The sequence below is a fragment of the Rhineura floridana genome, unplaced genomic scaffold, assembly GCF_030035675.1.
Source record: "Rhineura floridana isolate rRhiFlo1 unplaced genomic scaffold, rRhiFlo1.hap2 scaffold_18, whole genome shotgun sequence".
NCBI lineage: Eukaryota > Metazoa > Chordata > Lepidosauria > Squamata > Rhineuridae > Rhineura > Rhineura floridana.
The window spans coordinates 9,386-17,791 of NW_026902515.1; the positions used below are offsets into that span (position 1 = coordinate 9,386).

Below are 8,406 nucleotides of genomic sequence, written 5' to 3' on the forward strand. Positions count from 1 at the left end.
ACTGATGGATTCCCTGATCACTCCTAATTCCAGCATATCTTCCACCTCCCTTTTGATCTCATTCAAAACTTTCCCATTCACACGGTACGGAACAGATCTGATTGGGGCATGATCTCCAGTATCAATGGAATGTATAACTATACTGGTTCGGCCAGGTTTGTTGCTAAAGAGATTCCTATAGGTTTTCAAAACTCTCAGAATCTCTTCTTTTACTTCCTCCTTCACCTCCTCTGACCATTCCACTTGATCTACCCCTCCTTTGTCTTTGCTTTCCTGTACCAAATCTGGAAGTTCAGGCCCACTTCCCTCAGGGAATAAGGTAACTTGCAACACCTGTGCATCCCTGGCATGGTAAGGCTTTAACATATTTACATGAACCACTTTGTTTTTGTTTAATTGTTCTGTGGTAATTACATACGTCACTGTGTCAAGCCTTTCTCTGATGGTATATGGTCCTTCCCAGTTAGCCTGTAATTTGTCATGTTTCCTGGGTATGAACGCCATAACCATATCTCCCACATCATACACACGTTCCCTGGCTGTTCTGTCATACCAGTAACGTTGCTTCTGCTGTGCTTGACTCAAATTCTTTTCCACCACCTCCATCACTGATGTTAATTTATTGCAGAATTCCAATACAAAATCTACTACAGATGTTTTGTACTCTCCCAGGGTTCCTTCCCATGAATTTTTTAATAGTTCCAAAGGTCCCCTCACTTTTCTAGTGAACATGAGTTCAAAGGGTGAGAAGCCTGTTGACTCCTGAGGGACTTCTCTGTATGCACATCTAAAAACCATAAAAAGCAACCTTTAAAATAAGGTTTTAAAACAGTTTAAAATAAGCTCCTTAAAACAGTTTAAAACTTCTTAAAACAATCACCTACTCTCAAAACTAATAATTTCATGGTGGCCAGGGACACATCTTTCAGACATCAAATGCCTGGGTAATGTTTAAAAATTTCTCTTAAAAGTTATTAATGAGACTGACACATGTCACTAGAGTGGGCGTTCCACAAATGGAGAACCGCCATCAAGAAAGCCGTTTTATGGGTCAACCCCAAGTGGGCAACCTCCAGTGGCAGGACCACCAACAAGACCTCCCCTGCTCATCTTAGGGCCCAAGATGGTTGATATCGTTAACAATCTTGTCACCCTTTTCTGGACTAACTGAAGTTTCTGGACCATTTTCAAAGGCAATACCACATGTAATGCATTGCAGCAATCTGAGCAAGCAGTAGCAGTCAGCAGGGCAGTGCAGGCAGAGTGGTGTTGTTCACCTGGCTACCCAACACTGAGCACTGCTGCCAGTTACCAAGAGTGAAAGGGACAAGGTAGGAACCACTGATAGATCTAAAAATAATTCTTTCTTATTTCAACCTTATTCAGAATCAGATCAGAATCACCATGTATTGAGTTGGGCACTCTTACCTGGAACATAATTGCGTTAAAAAATATTCTGGAATGAGACTCACCAATAACTTTCATCCAATAAATAAATATTGCACTATTCTTAGGCTGTTTGGGAAGAGATTTCTAATGTTGTTATTTTATTTATTTATTATTTGATTTATACCCCGCCCTTCCAACCAGTAGGAGTCCAGGGCGGCATCCCAGTAGAAGCCCAGGGTGCCCTTTCTCCCAGTAAGAGCCCAGGGTGGCTACTTGCCGCTAGAATTCCAACATTAAGCCTTTAGTGGTTCAAGCTGCTGAGGCCTCCACAGTTTCTTTCAGCAATTATGCCATTTTTCCAAGCATGGCGATGGTCATGTGGCCACCCCCACCAGGGACTAGAGTGATGTAGCTAGTTTTGGTTTGGCAATAATAGGTCCTGGACTCTGTTTATAACAGCATCAATAACTGCAGCTCCCTCTTTGATCGTATTAGCTGAAATCAGATTAGGGATGCCTGCAACTGAAACCACAATGTCAGCAAGAATTGTCTGCTGTTCAAGCTGTTCTTTTGGAATGTAGTGATGAGAGATTGTTACTGTTGCATCCCCTCCATGATGTTCATGCCTTCCATCCATATGAAGAAGCACTGCAACGGGCATCCCAACATTCTTCCATTGACCAGTTACAACAACATTCTTCCCCAGGGTTGGAATTCAAGTTCTTTTAATGATTTCCCACACATACCAAAGCATTGTTGGCAGCATGGAATATTGATCACAGCACAACATGGAAGCTGCACATCTTTTTCAGGATTCACAGCATTGCAGAGCTTCCGCTCAATCAATATGCTCAGGTAAAGGGAGCTGAACTAGGAGGCCCTCTACGTTTGTCATTATTTAGCTTGCTGATTAAATCAAGGAACTCCTCTTAACTGATGGGAGGTTGGCTTCAGAATTGTTTTGCTCCTGATTCCTACATCACAGCTACTTTGGTTTTGTGCAGTACAGGAGTAGCTTGCAGGATTTGCACCAACTAGAATGACACTGAGACGGGAGTCTTTTATTTCCATATGCAATCCACTGCTCCACTTCATAATGGGCTTCTTGTCTAATCTGCCAAGCCAGCTTTCTCCCCCAAAAAACAGCAGCTTTATTCCTGGATGCAACGAGATGGAGCGGGCAAGTACCCCTTGGGAGATTAAGGTAGTGGCGGCAGCAGCAACTGCCATGGCCTGCCAAAGCAGCCTGGGCCAAGAGCTGGAGCAGCGAGAGCAGGGAGATGGTAGTGGTTACCATGACAAAAGCAAAAAACAAACACCCCACACCCAGGACTTGGGAGTAATTTGTTACAAGTAACAAATTATTGTAATTCATTAATTTTTTGAGGAACAAGTGGATAATTCCTTTACATTTTGATTGTAATAGAACTAGGAGTAATTTTATTACTTTTGTGAAGTAATTGTAATGTTTCCATCATTACCTTTAGGCATTACTTGGGAGGGGGGCAGGGGAAGTCTTCTGCTCCTCTGATTTGTGGATGAAAATCATATGCCTCAAGCAAAAAGTGTGACCCGCGGGTCAGGATTTTTTCAAAAAAATGAAAAGTATCCAAAGCGTCTCAAACTCGCGTCATATGATGCCCGAGATCCGAAAGGGCAGAAAAAGTTTGCGGAACCTGTTTCCCTGCTCTAGATTCTGAACAAGCTGCAGAAACCTGAGGGCAGCTCAGGAGAGAAAAAGCAGGAAAAAAGTGTGACCCGCGGGTCAGGATTTTTTCAAAAAAATGAAAAGTATCCAAAGCGTCTCAAATTCGCATCATATGATGCCCGAGATCCGAAAGGGCAGAAAAAGTTTGCGGAACCTGTTTCCCTGCTCTAGATTCTGAACAAGCTGCAGAAACCTGAGTGCAGCTCAGGAGAGAAAAAGCAGGCAAAAAGTGTGACCCGCGGGTCAGGATTTTTTCAAAAAAATGAAAAGGATCCAAAGCGTCTCAAACTCGCGTCATATGATGCCCGAGATCCGAAAGGGCAGAAAAAGTTTGCGGAACCTGTTTCCCTGCTCTAGATTCTGAACAAGCTGCAGAAACCTGAGTGCAGCTCAGGAGAGAAAAAGAGGCAAAAAGTGTGACCCACGGGTCAGGATTTTTTCAAAAAAATGAAAAGTATCCAAAGCATCTCAAACTCGCGTCATGTGATGCCCGAGATCCAAAAGGGCAGAAAAAGTTTGCGGAACCTGTTTCCCTGCTCTAGATTCTGAACAAGCTGCAGAAACCTGAGGGCAGCTCAGGAGAGAAAAAGCAGGAAAAAAGTGTGACCCGCGGGTCAGGATTTTTTCAAAAAAATGAAAAGTATCCAAAGCGTCTCAAATTCGCGTCATATGATGCCCGAGATCCGAAAGGGCAGAAAAAGTTTGCGGAACCTGTTTCCCTGCTCTAGATTCTGAACAAGCTGCAGAAACCTGAGTGCAGCTCAGGAGAGAAAAAGCAGGCAAAAAGTGTGACCCACGGGTCAGGATTTTTTCAAAAAAATGAAAAGTATCCAAAGCGTCTCAAACTCGCGTCATATGATGCCCGAGATCCAAAAGGGCAGAAAAAGTTTGCGGAACCTGTTTCCCTGCTCTAGATTCTGAACAAGCTGCAGAAACCTGAGTGCACCTCAGGAGAGAAAAAGCAGGCAAAAAGTGTGACCCGCGGGTCAGGATTTTTTCAAAAAAATGAAAAGTATCCAAAGCGTCTCAAACTCGCGTCATATGATGCCCGAGATCCGAAAGGGCAGAAAAAGTTTGCGGAACCTGTTTCCCTGCTCTAGATTCTGAACAAGCTGCAGAAACCTGAGGGCAGCTCAGGAGAGAAAAAGCAGGAAAAAAGTGTGACCCGCGGGTCAGGATTTTTTCAAAAAAATGAAAAGGATCCAAAGCGTCTCAAATTCGCGTCATATGATGCCCGAGATCCGAAAGGGCAGAAAAAGTTTGCGGAACCTGTTTCCCTGCTCTAGATTCTGAACAAGCTGCAGAAACCTGAGTGCAGCTCAGGAGAGAAAAAGAAGGCAAAAAGTGTGACCCACGGGTCAGGATTTTTTCAAAAAAATGAAAAGTATCCAAAGCGTCTCAAACTCGCGTCATATGATGCCCGAGATCCAAAAGGGCAGAAAAAGTTTGCGGAACCTGTTTCCCTGCTCTAGATTCTGAACAAGCTGCAGAAACCTGAGTGCACCTCAGGAGAGAAAAAGCAGGCAAAAAGTGTGACCCGCGGGTCAGGATTTTTTCAAAAAAATGAAAAGTATCCAAAGCGTCTCAAACTCATGTCATATGATGCCCGAGATCCGAAAGGGCAGAAAAAGTTTGCGGAACCTGTTTCCCTGCTCTAGATTCTGAACAAGCTGCAGAAACCTGAGTGCAGCTCAGGAGAGAAAAAGAAGGCAAAAAGTGTGACCCGCGGGTCAGGATTTTTTCAAAAAAATGAAAAGTATCCAAAGCGTCTCAAACTCGTGTCATATGATGCCCGAGATCCGAAAGGGCAGAAAAAGTTTGCGGAACCTGTTTCCCTGCTCTAGATTCTGAACAAGCTGCAGAAACCTGAGTGCAGCTCAGGAGAGAAAAAGAAGGCAAAAAGTGTGACCCGCGGGTCAGGATTTTTTCAAAAAAATGAAAAGTATCCAAAGCGTCTCAAACTCGTGTCATATGATGCCCGAGATCCGAAAGGGCAGAAAAAGTTTGCGGAACCTGTTTCCCTGCTCTAGATTCTGAACAAGCTGCAGAAACCTGAGGGCAGCTCAGGAGAGAAAAAGCAGGAAAAAAGTGTGACCCGCGGGTCAGGATTTTTTCAAAAAAATGAAAAGTATCCAAAGCGTCTCAAACTCATGTCATATGATGCCCGAGATCCGAAAGGGCAGAAAAAGTTTGCGGAACCTGTTTCCCTGCTCTAGATTCTGAACAAGCTGCAGAAACCTGAGTGCAGCTCAGGAGAGAAAAAGAAGGCAAAAACTGTGACCCGCAGGTCAGAATTTTTTCAAAAAAATGGAAAGTATCCAAAGCGTCTCAAACTCGCGTCATATGATGCCCGAGATCTGAAAGGGCAGAAAAAGTTTGCGGAACCTGTTTCCCTGCTCTAGATTCTGAACAAGCTGCAGAAACCTGAGTGCAGCTCAGGAGAGAAAAAGCAGGAAAAAAGTGTGACCCACGGGTCAGGATTTTTTCAAAAAAATGAAAAGTATCCAAAGCGTCTCAAACTCGCGTCATATGATGCCCGAGATCCAAAAGGGCAGAAAAAGTTTGCGGAACCTGTTTCCCTGCTCTAGATTCTGAACAAGCTGCAGAAACCTGAGTGCAGCTCAGGAGAGAAAAAGAAGGCAAAAAGTGTGACCCACGGATCAGGATTTTTTCCAAAAAATGAAAAGTATCCAAAGCGTCTCAAACTCGCGTCATATGATGCCCGAGATCCAAAAGGGCAGAAAAAGTTTGCGGAACCTGTTTCCCTGCTCTAGATTCTGAACAAGCTGCAGAAACCTGAGTGCAGCTCAGGAGAGAAAAAGCAGGCAAAAAGTGTGACCCGCGGGTCAGGATTTTTTCAAAAAAATGAAAAGTATCCAAAGCGTCTCAAACTCATGTCATATGATGCCCGAGATCCGAAAGGGCAGAAAAAGTTTGCGGAACCTGTTTCCCTGCTCTAGATTCTGAACAAGCTGCAGAAACCTGAGTGCAGCTCAGGAGAGAAAAAGAAGGCAAAAAGTGTGACCCGCGGGTCAGGATTTTTTCAAAAAAATGAAAAGTATCCAAAGCGTCTCAAACTCGTGTCATATGATGCCCGAGATCCGAAAGGGCAGAAAAAGTTTGCGGAACCTGTTTCCCTGCTCTAGATTCTGAACAAGCTGCAGAAACCTGAGGGCAGCTCAGGAGAGAAAAAGCAGGAAAAAAGTGTGACCCGCGGGTCAGGATTTTTTCAAAAAATGAAAAGGATCCAAAGCGTCTCAAACTCATGTCATATGATGCCCGAGATCCGAAAGGGCAGAAAAAGTTTGCGGAACCTGTTTCCCTGCTCTAGATTCTGAACAAGCTGCAGAAACCTGAGTGCAGCTCAGGAGAGAAAAAGAAGGCAAAAACTGTGACCCGCAGGTCAGGATTTTTTCAAAAAAATGGAAAGTATCCAAAGCGTCTCAAACTCGCGTCATATGATGCCCGAGATCCGAAAGGGCAGAAAAAGTTTGTGGAACCTGTTTCCCTGCTCTAGATTCTGAACAAGCTGCAGAAACCTGAGGGCAGCTCAGGAGAGAAAAAGCAGGAAAAAAGTGTGACCCGCGGGTCAGGATTTTTTCAAAAAAATGAAAAGTATCCAAAGCGTCTGAAACTCGCGTCATATGATGCCCGAGATCCGAAAGGGCAGAAAAAGTTTGCGGAACCTGTTTCCCTGCTCTAGATTCTGAACAAGCTGCAGAAACCTGAGTGCAGCTCAGGAGAGAAAAAGCAGGCAAAAAGTGTGACCCGCGGGTCAGGATTTTTTCAAAAAAATGAAAAGTATCCAAAGCGTCTCAAACTCGCGTCATATGATGCCCGAGATCCGAAAGGGCAGAAAAAGTTTGCGGAACCTGTTTCCCTGCTCTAGATTCTGAACAAGCTGCAGAAACCTCAGTGCACCTCAGGAGAGAAAAAGCAGGCAAAAAGTGTGACCCGCGGGTCAGGATTTTTTCAAAAAAATGAAAAGTATCCAAAGCGTCTCAAACTCGCGTCATATGATGCCCGAGATCCGAAAGGGCAGAAAAAGTTTGCGGAACCTGTTTCCCTGCTCTAGATTCTGAATAAGCTGCAGAAACCTGAGGGCATCTCAGGAGAGAAAAAGCAGGAAAAAAGTGTGACCCGCGGGTCAGGATTTTTTCAAAAAAATGAAAAGTATCCAAAGCGTCTGAAACTCGCGTCATATGATGCCCGAGATCCGAAAGGGCAGAAAAAGTTTGCGGAACCTGTTTCCCTGCTCTAGATTCTGAACAAGCTGCAGAAACCTGAGTGCAGCTCAGGAGAGAAAAAGCAGGCAAAAACTGTGACCCGCGGGTCAGGATTTTTTCAAAAAAATGAAAAGTATCCAAAGCGTCTCAAACTCGCGTCATATGATGCCCGAGATCCGAAAGGGCAGAAAAAGTTTGCGGAACCTGTTTCCCTGCTCTAGATTCTGAACAAGCTGCAGAAACCTGAGTGCAGCTCAGGAGAGAAAAAGCAGGCAAAAAGTGTGACCCACGGGTCAGGATTTTTTCAAAAAAATGAAAAGTATCCAAAGCGTCTCAAACTCGCGTCATATGATGCCCGAGATCCAAAAGGGCAGAAAAAGTTTGCGGAACCTGTTTCCCTGCTCTAGATTCTGAACAAGCTGCAGAAACCTGAGTGCACCTCAGGAGAGAAAAAGCAGGCAAAAAGTGTGACCCGCGGGTCAGGATTTTTTCAAAAAAATGAAAAGTATCCAAAGCGTCTCAAACTCGCGTCATATGATGCCCGAGATCCGAAAGGGCAGAAAAAGTTTGCGGAACCTGTTTCCCTGCTCTAGATTCTGAACAAGCTGCAGAAACCTGAGGGCAGCTCAGGAGAGAAAAAGAAGGCAAAAAGTGTGACCCACGGGTCAGGATTTTTTCAAAAAAATGAAAAGTATCCAAAGCATCTCAAACTCGCGTCATATGATGCCCGAGATCCAAAAGGGCAGAAAAAGTTTGCGGAACCTGTTTCCCTGCTCTAGATTCTGAACAAGCTGCAGAAACCTGAGTGCACCTCAGGAGAGAAAAAGCAGGCAAAAAGTGTGACCCGCGGGTCAGGATTTTTTCAAAAAAATGAAAAGTATCCAAAGTGTCTCAAACTCATGTCATATGATGCCCGAGATCCGAAAGGGCAGAAAAAGTTTGCGGAACCTGTTTCCCTGCTCTAGATTCTGAACAAGCTGCAGAAACCTGAGGGCAGCTCAGGAGAGAAAAAGCAGGCAAAAAGTGTGACCCGCGGGTCAGGATTTTTTCAAAAAAATGAAAAGTATCCAAAGCGTCTGAAAC

At 44.4% G+C, this 8,406-nt stretch overlaps 1 pseudogene; it reads right to left on the reverse strand.

The window, feature by feature from the left end:
- Positions 1-1,801: 1,801 nt before the first annotated feature.
- On the reverse strand, positions 1,802-2,686 carry LOC133375368 (bifunctional methylenetetrahydrofolate dehydrogenase/cyclohydrolase, mitochondrial-like; annotated as a pseudogene).
- Positions 2,687-8,406: the final 5,720 nt, after the last annotated feature.